Source organism: Camelus ferus, chromosome 10 (genome assembly GCF_009834535.1).
Source record: "Camelus ferus isolate YT-003-E chromosome 10, BCGSAC_Cfer_1.0, whole genome shotgun sequence".
Lineage (NCBI taxonomy): Eukaryota > Metazoa > Chordata > Mammalia > Artiodactyla > Camelidae > Camelus > Camelus ferus.
The window spans coordinates 7292534-7314562 of record NC_045705.1 but is presented as its reverse complement, the minus strand read 5'-3'; the positions used below and the strand labels follow the sequence as shown (position 1 = coordinate 7314562).

At 41.6% G+C, this 22029-nt stretch overlaps 1 protein-coding gene and 1 long non-coding RNA gene across 3 annotated transcripts in view; both read right to left on the bottom strand.

Moving 5' to 3' along the window:
* The window catches only part of MAML2 (mastermind like transcriptional coactivator 2), a 342622-nt gene that overhangs the window by 209378 nt on the left and 111215 nt on the right, over nucleotides 1-22029 (bottom strand). The window lies entirely within an intron of this gene.
* On the bottom strand, nucleotides 2496-21980 carry LOC116666306. Its single transcript, XR_004323071.1, has 4 exons — nucleotides 21014-21980; nucleotides 19290-19297; nucleotides 16750-16753; nucleotides 2496-2506 (listed from the first exon to the last, which is right to left on the bottom strand). It is a non-coding gene; the product is annotated as an uncharacterized LOC116666306 (long non-coding RNA).

Here is a 22029-nt window from a genome sequence, read left to right as displayed (position 1 = left end):
ACCACATAACTACTACAGATAAAGGTGACATTTTCCCGCCACTCCTGCAACTAGAGGGGACCACGTGACTAAGACTTACATGGAAGTACTGTGTGTGACTTCTGCGAAGAGTCCTCAGAGACAGGGGCAGTCCCTGCGGCTGCTGCCACCTCCTGCTCCATCCTGACTGAGCCTCGAGCCGCCATCTTGTCCCCCACATGGAGGCCACACGCTGAGGCTGGGATAGCAGCGAGGCGCTATGTGGGCCCCTGACACTGGCCCATACCTCGGGACTTCTTTTATAAGAGAGAGAAATATGTTAAAAACCACCAGGGATCTTTACAGGAAGGCTTGGCTTCAAAGATGAACCAAAAGAGCCATGAGGCATTGGGCTGGGGCCTCGTTCCTCAAAAAGGCTGGACTCTTTCTAAGGTCCGGGTGCCAGATTCTTCTGGGGCTGTGAGTCTATGAGCACGGGATGACAAAACTGAGCACTTCTTCGTCCATCACGTAGAACTTGTTCTGGGGAGACGGGAGGGGGTGGGGCTGTGGTGACTCCATTGTTTTGGGAAGCTATTTGTCAGTGCTTCTGTCTGAGGTCTCACTGCCCCCCTGTTATTCTAGTTCCCCCACATCCAATACCCTGATGCATATCATCTTACTAAAGCTAACTCTGCTTAGTCAAAAAGATTTCTGTTGACTCATGTGAATATGCATCACAGGAAAACGGTGGTCACATTAATTGGCAGGAAGCCAAAGTCAACCAGAAGTCACCACATTTTCTACAAAAGATGAATAAAATAATGAACACAAAAGTCCCTGTATGTTTCATCAATTTGGACTGATGCCAAAAGGAAGACAAACCATTTCATTAAGCAGTGTTCAGCTTCTAGCTCCTTCCAGAAGATAATCACATTGTAGCCTAAAGAGAACATTACTGAAACTCTCTCTTGAGGGTTGAGGAGGGGAAGGGTGGCCAGGAATCAACTTGGGTAAATTGAGAAATAAAAGTTCTTCATATGTATCTGAGGAATTCAGTTACGTTATCATCACTGATTAGAAGATAAGCCATTAAAACAGATGAAAGATTAGTAACAAAAATGTAAGCATGGCCCTAATTAATGACTTGGCCCACCGTCAGTCTCCATGCATATGCTTATTTGTCTGCTTAGTGCTCTAGGTGACTGGAACATGCCCCCATCAGAAGGATCTGGGCCTGAGCTCTGTACATGCCCCAGATGCGATACGGAGAAGTTCGAGCCTGGACTTGTTGAGATACTGAGTCCATTCCTGAATCAGATCTCAGAGTAAACACAATTCTCCTAACGAGCTACTAGCTCAGCTGCATTCTGTTTCTTCAGCTTCTCTATGAGGAATGAATGGAATCTCTCTTGGGAATCATCCTGTGCCTAAGAGGAAAACAAGCACAAAAGTTCCCACATTTGGAAAACTAAGAGCCTGACAAATTTCATCAGAGAAAGATGTCCTAAATTAGTATGTTCCTCGCAGCCACACTCCTGCAATGGGTTATTTCCTTTGGGCCATGGCTGTGCCTCAAGCTGCTGTTTATTTCTGTGGACATCTCAGAAACTTCTGGACTCTGACATGTTAACATCTGCAGTAGTGCAAGGCGGTGAGGAAGGGGTGGAGCAATATTGAAACAGCATTAAGAATCTGACTGAAAATGGCCACTTCAAGAGAGAAAGCACCAGTGTATAAAGCACTCAAGGGCAATGTACCACCCCTCACTCACATATCAGGACCAAGGAGGTGACCGTGGGGGGTGCGAAAAATAGGAGAGACAATTTCACATAACAAAAGCAACCAAGATGGTAAGTTTTACTTCTGAACTTCTTTGCTTTGATGATTTGGAAGCAATATTTCATAAGACTACCCATGACTTAGACCTCTTTTGAAACAAAAGGACTGATCTTTCTTGTCTTTCCTTTTTGTTAATAAAAAAGAAAATAAAGGCCTCATTCACTGATGGTATGAAATCTGAAAATACATCGTGGAGAATTACAGTTGACCCCTGAAAGATGTGGGTTTGAACTGCACGGGCCCACTTGCACACAGATATTTTTCAATAGTAAGTACTACGGTACTACACGGTGCAAGGTTGGCTGAATCCCGGGATGTGGAGGGACCACGGATATGGAGGGCCGACGTGAGTTATGTGCGGATTAACCCTCATGTTGTTCAAGGGTCAGCTGTATGTTCATGGACAGATTCTTCAGGATGATATCTATTTAAACAGTTGTACATGACTTCTTACAATAATTATTTGGGTCTACTTGATGGATCTATAAAGCATTTCTCTCCACCACATAAATGTGAATCTTTACAAGGGGAAATGGACTTGGGATCCTCAAGAAAAATGAGGAAAAAGAGTAGGAGGGAGGAGAGGGAAGAGGAAGGAAGAAGGGGAGAGGAAGAAGGAGGCTACTTAATTCCCTAAAGGGAACGTGCAATTTCCACTTACGACAGTGTCTTGCCATGTACAATTCCCTCGCAAAATCTACACCCTCTAGAGGTCAATTACTTTCAGTTTTATTCAATGTGTTCCAAATTCTGAGACCACTAGGACTACTCCAGAAGAATGATTCACATCGACTCACATTTATAGTCAAACAAGTAAAAAGCATTTGTGAATAAATCAAAATGCCTATGAATTTAAAAGCCTGTATAGATCAACTAGAGTCATATTAAAAACCCAGTAAAGGACTTGGGAAGGTGTCTAATGGAACCATGACACCTGCAAACCTCATGTGAATCACAGACAAGGAGGAGGATTCCGTTTTCATCCGTTGTGGATGAGGTAGAAAAAAATCATGGAAAGAAAAAAAAAAAAAAACTGCCCTCCAGCAGTTTTATTGGAGTAATCAAGTCCACATGAAAAGGCACAACATGGTCACCAGCCACAGAATCCCAGAACAGACTCAGGGACTCTTTAGGAAAATGCTAATTGCTTCAGTATATTTCTGCAAAGCTGGCAAAAATCAGAGGTTGGAGAGAGTGGAGGTACAGGCTTTCTTTGAGCAAAAGTATTTTGATGTAGAAGAAAAGCCACTGACTGGGAGCTACTGATGACTGTGTTGTGTTCAAGAGGATACTTTTCAGCTGTAAAACGTGAGCTCCTAAAGGAAACACTCAGTTCAAAGGAATAGAGTGTTCAACAGAACAGAGTAAGAATGCAACAAATATCTGTTGAGAAAATGAACCAAAACTGTCTTTTTGATCATTTATGAATGACAATTTGGCAACTGCAAAAACACAGAAGACAATAATAGTATAACCAAATTCCAATACATTCATTTCATTAACAAATATTTACTGAACAATGACTAAATGTCAGTCTCTGTTTCAGGCACTGGGAGTTTGGCAGGATACAAAACAGAAGAAATCTCTAGCTTCATGGTGCTAACACATCAGTGATAAAGGCTTGGCATATATGAAGCATTGCCTGAACTGACATGTTTAATATGCTCTAGAGGATGGACATTTGAATGATTCTGCAAGTTATTTTGCCACGAATATACTATTTGAATGGTTATATACTTCCTTAAGAATTGTTGACTCTGAAAAGAATGGAAGAAGTCCAATCAAATTGGCCCTAAAAAAAATGTGCAACATGTTTCTTGTCAGATGCGGTTCTACACTTATTAGGCTGAATTCATCATCATAAACATCTGGATTTTTTTTTCAGATATTTGTCACCCCTAGAACTGCTGTCTGTGAAACATCATAAAAAAGAAAAAGCTAGCACGCTTTCTCTTGAGGTCCTCTCCAATGCAAGAAGTCACAAGACAAGCAGAAATACATTTAAATACCAATGACCAGATGTAAACACGAGTAATTACTAACTCAAACACAAAATGCATTTGTGGTGTAGACAGTGAAATGAATCTGTAACATCATACTTGGGGGATGAGTGAATCAGTGAGGGTGAGCTGTGCTTAAAAATACTTAGCCTACACAAGGATCTATCTGTGGAAATATTTATCAAAAAATTCAGTGTGGTCATTCTCAATAATATGAGTGCAGAAACCCATTTTAAATGGAAGTCATTTTCCTTTCTTACCTACTATATTAGTGACAGTCCTGACAGTAGACAGGTGGTATACTGCAATCAGGATAACTTGCGGGTCAGGGATTAACCACCCAGGAGTAGGTACGGTAGAGGGGAACCTCAAGGGCTAGAACCAGGGCTAACAGCAGAGACACTGTCACCATCCCTAGACCCACGAACTGGAAGAGGAAGAAGTTTCTGGAGCCAAGCAGGAGAAAGTTCTGTACAGTAGGCTACCTTGAAAGGAGCAAGAACTGTCTGGCCAGAGCAGAGTGAAAAAGGGTGGACATGAATCCAGAGGAGCAAAGAGAAGGTATCTGACACTTAGCACTAAATATGCTATTGCCCAACTAATTTATTTAATAGTCCTTTGGTATTTACTGAGCCCCTACTATGTGCTAAGCCATGCAGTATGCAAGGTCTCTAAAAGATGCGTAAGTCATGGTGTTTGCCCTCAAAGAACTCAAGAGTCCAACGTGGATGACAGACATACAGGCAGACTAAGTCAAAGACATTGCTGCAGGCTGACTCTGTAACAGAAACAGGAGAAAGCGTTGCAAAGACAAAGGAGGTAGCAGGGGTGCTCTCCCTGGGAAAGAGACATTATTAAGAAATTGCTGACACAGCCTTACCTGTAATATTAACTTAATTATACTCAGGTTAATGAACAGGTCACTGAATTATGGGCCTATAATTCTATCTATATGTTTAGAAAGATCAAAGCAGTATGCATTTAAGAGGTCTTTGCAAAACCCTAAATGCGTTTTCAGTTTTTTTCAAACCAAAATTCATACCAGAAGTAGTTCAGTGCCTTCCTATTACAGGTGAGGAAATCTGCTTAATCTATTTAGTAGCACAGAGAGAGAGAGAGGGAAAGAGCGAGTGAGCAAAGACCCAGGACTCCGGGCTCCCTACCATGACTGGCCTTGGAGGCTTTACGTGCTTTTGAGGTAATGTTAGTTGCACCTAAATTAAATCAGTGACTTCCCCCTCTCACTGCTGTTCTACTGCATTTTATTTCTTTTTATCCTTCATTCTTCTTACCTTGATTGGAGGGCGTCTCAAAACTGGTATCAGTGAAGTTCTTAAGAATCAGAAGCTCAAATCCCTAAAATCTGTTACTAAGCAGTAAGCTTGGGGAGTGTGTTTTTCACTCTACTATTTGTGGTAGCCTGTACTTTCCTGGAGTGATTTCCTTTTAATCTAATTTCCTTTCTAATGTGTGAATTTTACAGCATGATGTCAACATGGTAAAATGCATAACCATATGGTTGCCACGTAATTGAATGCTCCCATCTGTGGACTGTCCTTTGAGCAATTACTGTAGTGACCTAATTGTTGCCATTTATTGTTTTGTTAATAACAATTATTCATAGTACTTTCCTAAGACAGATCTACCAGTCCCTTCCATGTAATCACTTCTACAAGACTGTTCGAGAGCGCCTAGGGATTCCACGATGGGTTCATCTTTAAGCATATATTTAGTGTCTAGCGTCTAGTACATTTCAAGCACTGCATTTGGCGTGCAAGTATAAATAAGATGTGGTCACTGCTTTCAAGAAGCTTGAGCTGAATTTAACTCAATGTCACCAATTTTAATTGATCTACACTATGTGTCCAAGCACCAGGGTGGTGAAGACGTGGTAAAGAGCGCAGGGCTATGATTTCTGTTTCTTAGATGACAGCCCAGGGCGCACACTGTGGCTCACAGGCTGAATGTCCTTGGCAAGCTGGATGATCACTCTTGCCGCAGCCCAAATGCCCCCACTTCCGAGGGGCCGCATTCAACTCTTCTCCTAATGTACAGGCTGATGGCTGGAGGTCCCCTCGCCATCAGAACCCTGGTCCTTCCTTTCCCTCCAGAGGTCAAAGATCTGCCTCCCTCCTTCCATCCGTTTCTTTTTGTTACTCCTTTTGAAAGAGTCCCCAGTTTCTGGCTGAGAGAGAAAACAGCCCGACATGGAGGTCTTGATCCCTAAAAGAAAACGAAGTTGCAATTTGTTTTTGATCCTTCAAGTGTTTTGTTCAGGTTTTCCAAGTAAGCCCTCAACAGAAGATTTTTACACTCAACAAAAGATTTCATCTTAAGTGGAGAAATAAAGGTTTACTTCCATGCCTAAAGAGAAGTCGATGTCTCTGGCAATATAACAGCGCCTTAAATGAGCTTTCTGGTTCTCCATGCCTGCCTAATTTGTGTTTTGATGGAATTAATTTTCACAATGGAGCAGGTTAAGCAATAAAGGTTTTTATCAGTTACCTAAAAATAGTTCCTTAATCTTTTCCAAAAGGTTTGTGAACATGAAAAACAATTTAGCTTATATGTCATAAAAAATTAGCTTATTTCAGGCCAAATGGATAACTGCGGTGATTAATGAATAGTATTCATACAAGAGAAAAGTAAATAGTTCTGTTGAAAAAATTTTATTGTCACAGGGATAATGAAATTGCCAGAAGGCCGGGAGTCATCAGGTAATCTATTTCATTTTGTTCTCTTTAGACAAAAAGAAAAAGAATGCAGATTCTTTTTTCTTTTATTCTTGCCTGCACTTACCACATATAAATATAGTCAACTATGTGAGAAAATAAAGGCTGTCCTTGGTGTGAATTTGGGAGTGACTATGCAACTCCATAATACTGTACCAATACGTTGGAAATTTCTAGAAATAATAGAGGTATCTAAAGGAAACATTGGGAGAACATATGGTTTTATAAAACATTGTTTGGTGGATAATAGAAAGACAAAAATTATATAGACCATGAAGTTACGAGGATAAAAAAAGGAGGGAAAGATATCACCCAATGTCCTGAAAAAACAGAGCAAATTTGAACCACAACATTCTTTCAGAGAAACTTAAGGAAAGATGTTAAATCCACTTCCCTTTTTGTTTTTATAAAAGAGATTTAGTCTGCCCTCAATAAAAGGACTTGTTTTCCTGTAACTGCTCCAGTTAGATTTCTCTATTGTAATCTGGAAACCTATGGCTTTGGGGTACTCAGAGCATCGCTTTTTGTCGTGTGTTCTTTCTGCTGTGTAACGCTGTGCTACAAAGGATGTCATTTCAATTACTCGCTGGCCCATCTTTAAGTCCCTTAAAGGTTACAGGGCAAATCCTGCCTAAACATTCAGTATAATGTTAAAGTTACTATTTAAGAGTCAATGTGCAGAACTGTCTTGGAACTGAGGGACTCTAGGTTCTAATGGGTTTTGGTTAACGCTCACAGTTCCCTCAGTTGACTGGTTAAGTTGTGGTCACCTTAATGATATCACTTTATCCTTAAATGAAGTCAGTCATAAACAAGTTTCAGCCGGTAGGTAGCCCGTATACCAAGCCGATCACAGATTATGCCCATGGATGTCACCGCCTGGGGCTGCCCCCTTTTACCAAGGCACACAAAGCGGGCCTTTTGTGAGGGCTGGTCCCGGCACACCGGCTAATACCCATTGCCTCTGCTGCTCTGCCTGCTGGGTGCTGGGGCTGCCGCGGTCATGCCACTGCATTCAAAATCAGAGCAGTGCTGAAATCCACTTAACAGTGTGGTGTTTAACTGCTGTCCCTGAAAGACTGTCCAGGCTGTATGCGCTTTGGCTGTGAGTAAATCAACGGTGATCATCAAATACAACAAATTCCCAACCAACGGATCCAAGGGCTTTGAACCTTGTCATTATCAGAGAAGGTACTTTCAGGATTTTTTTTTTCGTTCAGGGCTGATGTCCTGGTTGTATAAACATATATGGTCATCACTAAATAGATGCCTCTCAGTTACAGAGTCAACAAAGAACAATTTTTTTTTAAAGCCCTCACTTCCTCCCCAGGAAACAGTGTATGTGCAGAGAGGAAGCTGTCTTCCTGTTTTCTCCATAGTAGCACTCTTGCAAGGTTTCTGACTAAGCTTCCAAACTCAGTCTCCATCATATGGGACAAGCACTTCTTAACAGCTAGCCACATTTTACAGCAGTAATTAAGAAAAAAAAAAAGAGAGAGTTATTTCCCACAAAACATAAAAAGTATTATTAGCCTAATTAATCATCTATTATAATCTTTTAAGCATTGCACCCTCTCCCTCAATCTCTATCTCATCCAATGTATAGTGAAGGCACTGGATTAATCCACTGGGGTTATCCTGTCAAAATTCTTTGCAAAATACATCAACTCTTAGTTTCCCAATTATGAAAGAAACTTGAAAGGGCACCTGCTTTTTATTATTTCAATGTTTTGTGATACAAGCCCAATGAATGTGCCTGGCACCCAAGAATAAAATATAATTCAAGAACGTTTTGTACATTCTGCTCTAAATTTTTAGCATTTCAGCACTGGTTTCTGGGGGCCTTTAAAAAGAGCCATTTAGAAACAAAAGTCATCCTCCTCCTTTTTTTTTTTTTTTTTTTTGGTTTGTTTTTTAAGTCAGTTAAGGCGTTTTTGTTTCATTTATTTCCCCTGGTGATAGCTGAAGTAATAAAACTCAGATAAACCTGAGAATCAAGGCAGGGCTGGATCTAGATGATATTTTCAATGAGATGAGTTTTGGGTTTGGTAACTTTTCAGTTTTTCTTCTTGCTCTTGCTTCTAGACATCCCCAAGTTCTGTCAACCATCCATGAAGTCAAGGTTTTCAGTGTTGTCCAGAAGCCTATCTAAATCAGAATCATCCAAGTGCCTGTTAAAATGCAGATTCCTGGATCACATCTCGGACCTATAAAATCAGAATCTTTGAGATCAGGCCTGGGAATCTGCATTTTAACAGCTGCCCAGTTTGATTACTTGACTATAAAGACATAAGGGCTTTTCTCCCCCAGGGATATTTACTTATAACTAGCAACCAAAGACCTGAAAACCTTTTAAACCTATACCTTTTTTTTTTAAGAGGCAAAATCTTTTGGGACAAGAAAACTTTTTCCATGCCCCTCAAATCTTATAAAAAGGCAGTTCCATCTTCATTTACTATTCATAAATCCAACCCTGGAGATCAAATAGTGAGAAAAAATAATTTGCATTCTTTATTGGTGGCCTATCTAGCATACTGTGTGGGGTAGATATTTTGAAAGTAATTTACCTGGGAAAAGGCCTTATATGTAGGCTCTTTTGATTGTGATCACTTTGAATACATTTACACTTGAACAGCGCCACAAAAACTTACTGTCAGTTACTCTTTTTAATCACCCTCCAGCAGGAAACTCCATTTCCTACATTATGTAACAGACCTGAAAATCTCCCACAATGTTTTAAGGATATATTAGTGGTCATTCCTGATAACTGTCCACTTTTAAAGAAATAATTCTTCTTGCATTTCTACCCAAAGAGTTCCAGGTCCAGGAAACAAACAAGCATGCTTTACAGTAAATGCTCAAGACTTTGATAGGAAAGCAGATTTGAAAGCAAACTAAAGAGGTGTATTTAGACAACCAATTGTTAACTGTCCCTAATGCTGATGGTTCTCAGTAATGTCTACAGCATGGGTCAGATGCCTTATCACTTCAGACGTGTCCAAACAGTTTACACAAATTCATCAAATGATTTATCAGTTGTTTACTAATTAATACAGCATCAAGACGATTAAAAATCACTCATTCACTTAATGCTCAGTAGGACTTATAATGAAATAGTTCTAAAAATGTGTTGTCTGGCCTCCCACAAGCCATTCAACCTTTCGAAGACTCATTTTACTCATCTGTAAACAGGAGACGTCATAGGAGCTGTGTCAAAGAGATATTGGGAGGATTAAGCGGTAAATGTAAAGTCCTTGGCACCACATCTAGCACATAGTAAGGGCCTAATAAATGTCAGTTATTATAATTATTATTCTTGTTTTCTTATCTCCAGGCGCCATGTTGGACAATTAATAACAAATCATGATCCTTTTATAAAACCAACATATCATTCAACTCCTAACACTTAGACATTACAGCATAGGTAAATATAATTGGTTTAATTAAGTTTTGAAATTCTTTTGTCTCTTCCTTTTCTATAGCCTCCAAGTACATGTTACGTGGACTTCATTCTATCCATTTATTGGAATACCTTTAGATTTAGAGTCTTCATCTATCTTTGGATCTAATATAATCAGAAATCTGGGGTCAGATAGCTTAAGTATAATGACTATGTTTTTAAACAGTTTAAGTCAATTAGAGATAAATAAACTTTAGGGAGACCTGAAAGCTGTTGAGACACAATGGTACAGAAATATTTTTGAAATTCCAACTAAACTCAACATCTTGATATGATACCAAGGCCATTTTGAAGGCTCTTTTTTGTTCATTAGTGTGTGGAGTGCTAAGTGAATTATTTAGTAGATGATTACCAACAATCAAATATCTCACTATGGGAAAAGAATGATAAACAATGCTCCTTGGGGTCTTCATAATAGTTATAAGTGCCTTCATTCAAAAAATTTCTATTGAATTTTTTCTGTGTGTAAGGCATTATCCAATGTGACAAGGCCTTTGAGATAAAAAAGAAAAGAACATTACCCTATTTGATGAACTCAAAGTCTCATTGGGAAGAGATAAGTAAAAAGATATAAAGCTATGAATAAAAGCTCTGAATGCACCGAAGATGCAACAAATAATTATCCCTGAGAGATCTAAAAAGACTTTGTCTTTCTTGAGGTCAGTCTTTTCTTCTTCTTCTTCTTCTTTTTTCTTTGGTGGGAGGAGGTGACTAGGTTTATTTCTTTATTTGGTTTTTCAAGGAGGTACTGGGGATTGAACGCCCAGGACCTCATGCATACCAAGCATGCGGTCTACCACTTAAGCTGTACTCTCCCCTGGCTTTGTCTTTCTTAAAGGCTAACTTGCTGGGACCGAAGGGGGAGCTGTAAGAAAAGGGAAGATGAGAGGTAAGGTTGGGTCCTTTGAGGAAGAAGTCACACATCCCCTGCATGACAAGCGTGACAAGCCCTTGGGGAAAAGTGGCAAGTTTATCGTGTACGGAACACAATGGCTCACAGGGTACCCAGTGGAAGAGCAGAAAGAGGTTGTTTTGTGTGTGTGTGTGTGTGTGTGTATAAATGGGAGGACAAGTGAGTTCATTTTTGGACACAACACATTTGGCCTGTGAGACACAGGCAGTAATGTTCAAAAAGCATCTGGATCCAGAGGTTAAGAGAGGGACTCAGTGTGAATGACAATGGACTTCGGAATCAATATCGGAGAACGGGTAACTGAGGACGCGAGGGCGTATGTGATCACCCGGGAGAGCCAGCAGAATGAAAAGAGAAGTCCAAGGGCAGATCCCCAAGGAACACTAACATTTAAGGGGTTAGTTCGGGGAAGGGATCCAGCAAAGAAGGAGCAATTAGAGCAGAATGAGGCAAAAGGCGACTGGGAAGCCAGAGTCACGGAGGAGATGTTTCAGGAAGCAGAGATGCTCATCAGCTCATCACTCAGCTGTAGTGGGGGAGGCTTCTCTCCAGAGACAGGGCTGCTAACAAGGGGTTAATTCACGGTGGCTCATCACTCTTGCACAACCTCCAGGAGAAGTGCGAGCAGAAAGAAAATGGTCCCATGATAGAGATGGCAGAAGAGAAGAAGAAAGAAGGCACCAGAGGCTTAGATAACTCATGGCTGAGTCATCAGCCCATAAACAGGAGAGAGTCAGCACTATGACTGCTCCTCCTGAAATAAAGCAGCAAAACGAACTCGCAGTTAAAAAGAAAAAAGTGAAGACGTTTTGAAGAACTGAGGCAGCATGATCACGTAAGCCATGGCTTTTAAATCCCTGCGTGCACTCTGCTTGGTGTAAGTCAGTAAGTACCTGTTGATGAATGAACTTGGAAAAGACACTACCCACTGGGGCCTCAGTTTCCTTCTGCTATAATATGGAGAGAGGAGTTGCTTTGGTCCTTGCAAGTATCCTATGTGCTCGGGACTATTTTTGGCGCACTTTACAGATGCGTGAGCCAAGATACAGCAACTTTAGGAAATTTGCCCAGACAGGTGATAAGTATAGCAAAGCTAAGTTTCCAGCATGGGGCTTTCTGTCCACAAAGCTCGTGCTTTGCATCCCGCTGGGTCCCTCAGAACTTTCAAAGTACTTAAATATGCTTCATTTTTTTCCCCCTTTAAATGTGAGGCTATGAGGGAAGCTGGGTAAGTACTGTTACCTCCACAATAGGGAAAGAAATTGAGGATTTGCCTACAAGTACCTGCTCAGCAATGGGGAACCCTGGGACCCAGGTCTTCTACTCTGTATCATGGCCTTTGAAAGATCAGTAAATGTATTACATTAATGAACGTTAACTTTGAGACCAAAATTAACAACTTGGAAAGAAACTACTGCTACTCTTAAAACTGTATAAAATATCTTTTCTTTCTAGAAATTATAGCACCACGGAAATGAATCATCTGAGATTCTGTCTTAAGAAGCGGAGATGGCAGTTTAAGTATAGCCCTCTAAAAAGTAGCAGCTTTTCCTCCATCATCTTACTAGTTAATCTTCCTGGGAACAGGCTGATATTTACTCATCCCAAGAGAGTGTTGAATTGTCTGGACTCCAAAAGATGCTAAGGATAAGGGTTTAAGTTCCCCACCATTAGTCATCACATGGAGAAAAGTGACAGAGCTCTTTACGGATGCATTGCTTTTTTTTTTTTTTTTTTTGCCCTTAAAATGGCAGTTGAAACAAAATTCAATGGGTTTAAATTAGGAAAAGTCAGTAAAGAATGCTCTCCCTTCCTTCAAAGTGATCCGTTCCCTGGGTAAGATGGAACTACTCCGCGGTCTCTAGACGACAGAATCAGATAGGCTAACAATGCATTTGAGAGCTTTGCAAAGAAACGTTAGACAAAATAGATCAGGTTAAAGTGGACACAGACGCCCAACAGCAAATTCTAATTATTTTCATTCCCCGTCTTGGAACAAAGAGACAATTGTTTAAAAAAAAAAAATGTAGTGTGTGTGTGTGTGTGTGTGTGTGTGTGTGGTGTGTGTGTGTGTGTGTGTGTGTGTGTGTGTGTGTGTGTGTGTGGTGTGTAGGTGGGTGGGTGGATATGTAGCGAAAGTATTTCCCCCTCATTTGATTTATTATTAATGCTCAGAATTTCTATGTAACACAATACATAAGCAGCCTAAAGAGCTGAATAATAAAAAGTGAATCAATCCTGAGAACCAGGAAAAGGCACATTTCCAACACAGGTCTTTGGAGGCTGTGCCCAGGCTATTCTGGTAAACTGACGTGGGTGAAACATAGGTTTTTGAGTAAAGAAACTCTGGATTCTAGCTCCAGCACCTCCATTTCTAGAGCCTAGACAAGTTACTGAACTTTTCTAAGCTTCAGTTTTTGTTTTTTTTTTTTTTTTTTTAAGGCCTATAAAATGGAGGAAAAGAACTTTTTAGCATTCTTATGAGGATTAAATGTGATCAGGGGTGTACACTCTCTGGAATCATTTGTTCCCATTTTCCTCTACAGATTCCTACTCCTTCCCTGAAAGCTATAACAAAATAGGGAACAGTTGCCGATGCTGGTAAGCCATGTACTCAGTTCCAAGGCAGAAGGTTTAAATAACCAAGAAAACTCCAGGAATTGTTGATGCAGTTATCTTCCAGATGAGAAATGCTCTGAGTCACGTGGAACACGATGTACACTTGCTTTGAAGCCCTTGGCCAAAATTCCCATCTGGAATAGCAGTGGCTGGCTACCCACACTGCCCTCTAAACGCAGCTAGAATTCAGTAATTGTCAAACAGTTCATGTGTGCTGAAAATTGTAGAAAGTTGCCTTTTCCTCCTTAAATTCTTAATCACATCCCTTTGGACCAAAATGCCCCCAAAGGACATATTTGGACCTTTCATGGAAAATGAGATTTTTTTTTTTGAATTGAGGTCCAGTTAGGAAGTAGAGAGGCTGAGGAATTTGAAAGAATCTTGTGCCTTTTGAAGTGTGTTCCTGGTTTCATTCTCTCCTTGGGCTCGGATAGTTGAGCTCAGGTCGAATGGCTCCCCCACCGTCTTCACGCCACACTCAGAAAAGACAGCCTGTAAGAGACGTGCCTTGGGTACTCCTTTCCTGTATGAGGAGAAGATGAAGCTGCTTAAGGAACTGCTGCCTGTGGCTCCTTAAGTCATGAGTCATTTGTGTAGTTAAGTGAATCGGCCACTTATGTGTTGACAAAGTCGAAAGGGGGTGGGGCTGAAGATGGGGCAATTCCAATGCAGAAAGAAGTGCTCCAGGAGGGGTACCCGCTCCTTGAAATGCTAAGGGTTTCTGGGTGCACAGTGACTGGGTCCCCAGCATCACCATCCTCCTTAGTCATAAATCTTTATTGAGGCCTTCTGACCTCTCCGACACCAGCACAGGACACAGCATCACGGGTCACGGAGTGCTCGCTCTTCCACTTCCTGTTGTTCCTACTTGTGCCCTTTGTTTCATGTTTTCAAAGGTCTTCCTACCACCTCCATTAGCTGCTTCTGAGCGAGACACTGGTCAGTAATTCCTCTGATGAATACACATTGTTATGCCCTCTTCTGGAAGGAGGGCATCCGAGGGAGGAAACGGTCAGGGGCTTGCTCAATGTGGTGCAGAGAGGCGGAGGCAGCCGGTTCTGGGGAGCAGCTCAGCCCAGCCCACTGAACCCTGCCGCCACCTGGCCGCTGCTCACTCCCGCCCTGCGGCCTCCACATCTGCAGTTGAAAGCAGCCCAGGTGCGCCCATCACCACCGCTGCCCCAGCTTCTGCTGGCTGTCCCCTCCCTATAACCCATTTCCTCTCACCCTTGGACTTCTTTTTTTTTTTTAATTCAAGTGTAGTCAGTTTACAGTGTTGTGTCAATTTCTGGTGTACAGCACAATATGTCAGTCATATTGGAACACACACATATATTCGTTTTTATATTCTTTTTCACCATAGGTTACTACAAGATATTGAATATAGTTCCCTGTGCTGTACAGTATAAACTTGTTGTTTCTCTATTTTATGTATAGTAGTTAGTATATGCAAATCTCAGACTCCCAATTTATCCCTTCCCAAGCCCTTCCTGCCCTGGTAACCATAAGGTTGTTTTCTATGTCTGTGAGTCTGTTTCTGTTTTGTAATAAGTTTGTCTTTTTTTTTTTTTTTTTTTTACATTCCACATATAAGTGATATCATATAGTATTTTTCTTTCTCTTTCTGGCTGACTTCACTAGAATGACATTCTCCAGGTCCATCCATGTTGCTGCAAATGTCATTATTTTATTATTTTTTATGGCTGAGTATTATTCCACTATATAAATACACCACAACATCTTTTCATCCTTGTAATCATAATTGAATGACATTTCTGAGTCCAGGAACTGAAGAACCACAGGTTAAGGACAGCAAAGGCAAGGAGAATGTCTTTCTAGTTTTGAGCTTTAGGCCAAAGCATCCCCCAAATATAGTTCATAAAATTATAAGAGAATAGGAAAGCTTAAGGCTGAGACAAGTACTGCATATTTCGAGGCAGAGTCATAGACTCAATTTGCTTAAAAAAAAATATTTCACATCGTCTTTGCAGATCCTTGTGTCCCCAGTCCATAGAAACTCCACAAACAGTGTCTACACAAGTTGTCGGTGAGAGATGAGTCCCTTTTAGGCCTGCATCCTAGACCAGAAGAAGATAATATAACACTAGACACTGGAATATTCTCAGTGTTACCTAGAATGAAGAAAGGGTAGATTGTTTTTTTTAATGGCAGTACTGGGGACTGAACCCAGGACCTTGTGCATGCCAAGTATGCAGTCTACCCCTGAACTATACTCCCCCTGCCCCAAGAAGATTTTCAACTACTCTTCAGTGTAAAGCCTGCACTTGTACTTGGCCCTCTAATTACAGTCTATGTCCTGACTTTTCTGTCCTAAAGTCTATGACCCTGGTGAACCTCCCAGGAAGGGGAGGCCACTGTCTTCTTCCATTTTAAGCCTCTGTCAAAGCCCATCTCAAATTTTACCTTCTCTATGTGGCCTTCCCCAATCCTGCCCACTGAATTTTACCCTCTTTCTTCAGTGGCTACAACTTTCCCTGCTGGTTATCATTAAGTTTAGAGCTTTGTAATTGAGCTGTTCTACGTGCGTATGTCAGGTCTCTGGTATCCTAATTGTTTCTACCCCCACAGAGTGTCCAGGCCAGTGGCATATGCCAGGTTATCGTCATTGAACAAAATCTGATTGATCACTTAGGTGTGCCATCTATCATACCCTGTTTTGGGGATAAAAAGTAGAAAAAGACATAGTCCCTTGTCTCAAGAAGTAGGACAGCAAAGAAACAGCTAATGGGAATCACCGCCATGAGCTTTCTTGTAGAGGATACGAACGCAGGGCTGGAGAAACATGGTGGAGGGGCACCCAACTCTGGGGCTGGGGGAACCCGGCAGCAGAGGTCAGAGGGTGATTTTTGAATTAAGTATTGAAAGCTAAGCAGAGGTTTGCCGGGGAGACAAAGGGCAGAGGGGAATCCCACCAGGGGCAGGAGGACACACAAAAGCAAAGAGGCATGAAGAGTTCATGGAGTGGTGTGTTCACAGGATTTGAGAGTATGACTGGAGACCAGGGAATGTGAAAACAAGGCTGTGTTGGGGTGGGGGAAATCAAGACCCAGACATTCTCCTGAAATGGATGTAGGAATGCACCCAACATAATCACTTAACTCAGTTATTATTATATGTTTTATTGCTGTTTCTATTTAAGTAGAAGAACTATTTGCTTAGCTAGTCTCTAATTTGTCGATTTATATCTCTATGTCATTCAGACACTTCCCTTGATCCCAGGAAATTCATTGAAGGGGAGTGAGAATGCTTATTCCTATGCACTTACTAAAGTACAATACAAGTGCAAATGCCTCGTCCATCTTTAAAAAAAAAAAAAACGCATCATAGGTCATGGCGACTGTTGCTCAAAAGTTCTAACGGTACGCTTCACACAGCACTAAATGCTGCCCTGCACTGTTCCCACTCAGGGCACGGGAGGCAGACAGACTCTCAGAGACGTCATATTTAAAGCTGATGCTTCATATAAAGAGCACCATTCATGGACAGTATTCTAGCATCTTCCCTCATTGCCATATTTGTGCTTTGCTTTTATGGTTTCCTATTTTACAGACTCAAACCTTAAGTCCTCCTCTTTTTTTGATGGCAAGAATATGACAAGTCAGAGATGACTGCGAGGGTGGGTGAAAGCAAGTAACGGTTGGCAACTTTCCAGGTGATGACGAAGGTTATCTTTAATAACCATAGCCTGGTCCAGATACGTTACAAACATTAGGTTTTACTATGGAGCCACTACATGAATTTATGCATCGTTCTCTTGACTGTTCATTCTTAGAAGTATTAACCCAGTGTAATTCAGTACTTCCTTGGTAAGCCTTCCATAGGAAGATTAGAACAATTTGAGTGATTATAAACTATCTAGGCTTAGCAGATGCTGGTAATCTGTGGGATTGGGACCTGAAAGGATTTATGTCTAAACGTGATTTAAAGTCTCTCCTTCTTCAAGACTCCATTTTACCTTGAATGCTTTACATTCTCTCAAAGTATATTATTTCTCTTCAGAATCCTTTTTTCTTATTTCATAATTCCTGGCAAGGCAGACATTAAATTGGTAAATATATTTGCTTTCTGCTTTGGGGGTGCTAGGATTAATTTTCAAGTTGTTTTGAAAAATGCTCTAGAAAAAAAAAATGTCGAGTGTGCCTTTGAATGTCTCCCCAGTGGTGTCAGTGACAGAAGGCAGCTGCAGCACTGACTTGAACTTGGTATAAAGGCTGATATTTGACTCCAACTCCAAAAACCCATCATCATTCTTAACGATTCGATGGGAAGGCACATGCCTCCTCAGTGAACCCCTCTTAACTGTCGGCTTTAATGGGGGCCTTTCTTGGAAATCCAGTTTTCCGCCTGTCCTTATACATGGCCTGAAATTTATTTTTATCTTGATACAGAATAAGTGACTTACTTGGGTCAACCCTGACTACTATTTTAAGGTCAGAATTTCTTGAATGAATATGTGAGGTATGAAAACATGGAGATCTTACATTGGTTCCACAAAATTATCTTCTGATATAGCTCTTTTCATGCTCCATTTGTTTCATGTGAAAATGGAACGCGTTTCATGGGCAGGTGTGCAGCCTAGTAAGAATTTTTCTTTTCTTTTTTAGTTGATGTGATGTTTTCAAACAGGACTATTTATATAGGCCAAAGAAATTCAAATCTCAGAATTTTCCCTCTAAGTCCTGTCTTGCTATGGTTGCCAGATAAAATCTTGGGGGGCGGGGGCCCAGTTAAACCTGAATTTCAGATAAATGACAAATTAACTTTTTTAGTGTAAGTATGTCACATTCAATACTGGGGACATGTTTATACTGAAATTTTTGTCGTTTATCTGAAATTCAAATTTAACTGAGCCTCCTGTGTTTTTATTTGCTAAAGCCTGCAACCTTCTAACTGGGGGCAGTTGAATTATGATCAGAATTACATTATCTCCAGATTGCAGGTCTATGAAATTCCCCAGGGGCCATTCTTCTCATGAGTATGTGCAAAAGTGGCAACTGCTGTACCGGCCATTCCCAAAGGCCCCATGGAGCCATCTGGCTCGGGGTCTAATGGATCTAGATGCTGGACATTAACCAGTCCCTCCTTCAAAGTATGCTAAAAAGCTTTAAGGCAACAAAAATAATGCCCTTCCCATAGTGGGCACTCGATGCACTTTTGTTGAAATTATTCATGTTCATTACTGCCAGTCAAGATGAGTAAGATGATAAGAGATGACAGCTTAGAAACAGTTCTTACGTAATCCTCACCTGTCAATCTCAGCACGTCTGATTCTTCAGAAACCAGATGTAAATTCCACCTCATTCAAGAAGCCTTCCCTCATCGCCTCATTGTCTGCACCACCCCATCTCTCCAGCATCTCTTGTTTACATCATTCATATGACACTGAACATATTCTGCTTAACATTTGAAGTGACCTTTCACTTACAAATTCCCTGAGGTGGGAGAGCTCTGAGTTAGAACAGGAGCCCTGGAGTCAGACCAATTTTGGTTTCAAACGTTGCTCTGCCCCTTCTCGGCTTTGTCACCCTGGACGAACATGGTCTCTTAAGTCTCAGCTTCTTACTTTTATCCCTCAGTAAGATGGGGTTAATAACACTGCAGAGCGTCGTAGTAAACGGGCTGGCACGTGTGTAGGAGCAGCTTACTTAGAGAGCATTGACCAGTGGGAGGCAGGCATGATCAGTATCATCATTACTACCTTTTTTGCATCCACATTCTCCCCAGTGTCCACTGCTTATCAGGACCTACATGACTCCAAGTTCCCAGCCAACCAGACAGTGAAAAGCACTGCCTGGGGACAGAGCAGGGAGCCTCTTGCACTCCTCAAAGTAAAGATTTCATCTTCTTGGTTCTCTATTTCTCTACGCGCCTTTAAACCTACACACTGAAGCCCCTGCGCTGTGTTCCGTCTGGGATCATGTGAGAAGCGAGAAAACTTTAACTGCCTTAGAGACTTGTTCCCTCAGAGGCAGCGACAGGGGGAAGCCTCCTGGGACTGTGGTCACCACACACTTCCTGCCTTACTCTTTATTGACTGTTTGCAACCTCTTTCTTTTCCTCTCAGTCATCAGGGAGGAAGTTGCATAACTTAAAAGCTAAGAGGGACCCATTTTCCTGTCATCTGAAGTCATACACATTACCCTTCCTTATTGTAACTCTTCTTTAAGTGCCACTGAAAATGCTCTTCTAAATGCAAAATGACTATTTTTGCCATCCCAAAGGAGCATGCGTGAGATTGGATTTTTAGTGTTTCGTTTCTAGTTGTACGAAATCAGCAGAGGAACTGGGGATATATATGTATGTTAAAAAAACAAAAAACCAAAATACAAGTTTCAAGGGTATCCTGAGTTCTCGACTGGCTTTTACCAAAAATCACATTCAAAATCCTTTGTGTAAAAACAAAGAGAAAAACACTCTGGGTCATCCATTCATTGGCACAACATTTGCAAAACTGCAATCTCTTGGAAGGCTCTGGCTGTGACACATTTTTGTATCAGGACCCGGTGCCTTCGCCGTAACAGGTATTCAGTGAACATTTGTTGAACCAATTAATGAACAAGTATTTATTCAACAAGTATTTATCGAGCACTTAGGAGATGTACTGCCTGAAAAAACATTTGCAATATAGTGTTTTCATCACTATGGTCATTAATAAATGATGACTTCACCACAACGCTGTTTATAATGCAGCCGTCCAGCAAGCCGGTGACATCCACTCTGGGGGTTTGGGTGAGAGACTGCAGAGTTTCTGATTGTTTAGACTTAACAGCAATTGACCTCGTCACTCCTGTTGTTACCCACAGAGAACGTGTTCCCAAGTCCCCACCTATCTTATTTCTATTGGTTAATAATTTTAAAGTCACTCCAAACTCACTAAGACTCAGAGATAATCCAGGGCCTTTCCTTCTCTAGGGCCCGAGCTGGCCTCAGGAGCAAAGTCCCAATCGTGAAGCCTTCAGTCTGTGTCCCCTGTCATTTGGGGAAGAGTGTAACACTATGGGGGCCAGGCTGTCCCCGATGTTAGAGACCCCATCTTTAAAATTATTACTCTGAGAAAAGTGGGGAAATATTGTTTCAATTATAAGGATAACACACAGACAGCCATGGACCACTTAAGAAGTTGCATAGTAGTTGATTTTAACCACAAAACCAAAATCACTATTTAGCTATTTGCTTCTGCACAGTATAGGGCAGATCTGAGTGGCAGGTCAGTCAAGCTATTTATTTATTTACTTTTCATTCATTCATTCATTCATTCATTCAATCATGCTGTTCTCGGTTCCTGGTTTTGCAACTGAAGATGGCCAAAGTCTCAGAGTACTCCAGCGTTAATAGAAAACAGCTCACTGTTGCCCCAGCTGCAGATTTGAGTAGTCGAGCAAGGTCAGTACCCAGAGGAGCAGGTCACTTGTACAGAAGGAGTGAGCGAAGTTTCCAGAACTGCTTTTCAGGTGTTTCCATTCTTGACTGCTTTTCATTCCCCCTTTCCAATACATCACTCCCTTGTGTTTCACCTAATTTCCTCCCAGTTTCCATCTCGACTTTGTCACATGTTCATGGAGGCCCCCGTAATCTTTCATTTTCTCCTGGTAGAATCTGGCTTTATTAAAACCAGACTGCTCTGCAGTGGGGAATGTGCACAGGTAAAGTCTTCAGGCTGGCAGCTGCCCCCTCCCATACGCACCTCTCCCACCAACTCAACGCCCCCCCCAACCGTGTAATCCTGCAGACTGAAGGGAGCCCAGTCACTTACAGCAGACGCTCACGAGCCACACTGGCCATGGAGCCCGGGCCGTGCGCTCTGGGGAGCCAGGGGCATCACAAACACACACAAAAGAAACGTGCTCGAGGGCATGTGGTCACTTAGAGTCTGAGGCTGCGAGCTGCGCAGCACCACAGGTCACCCTCAGCATCCGCTCTTGTGAGCAGTGGGGATCAGGCTCCAGGAGGATGCTTCTCTGTACCTCCTGCTTTGTGTCTTGGAAGCCGAAGGCGGCTTCCTCCTGGGGGCGGGAAGCTTCCTTCTGGACTGGGATGCTGCTGAGGTCCGAGGACACTTCTTCGGGAGGGTGGGGAGATTTGGGCAGCAGAAGCACGTAGGTAAGAAAAAGACAAATTAACCTCAAGTCTTTCCTCTTGGCGTGAAAGGAGGTACCGTTTCCCAGTAGCTCCACACTTCCATTTTGCTGCTGCTTTTTCTGTTCTAATTCCCGGTTCTAGAAGGACCCACCTATTAGCATGGTATTCCCAACAGTTGCCCACTGTGGCAGAAGAACATATTGTAATATTAAACAAGTCCTATTATTCTTAAGTTAAATAAACGTAGGACTGGAAGTGACCTGTTTGATATTCTTTGGCAATTAGATCAACACCGAACACTAGAATTGCTAATAGTTTTAGTCTCATAAGATAGTTAATAAGATTTGAGTTCCCCCAAAAATAAAATTTCAGCTTCTTTTAAATCATTTTCATTTAAATTTTACA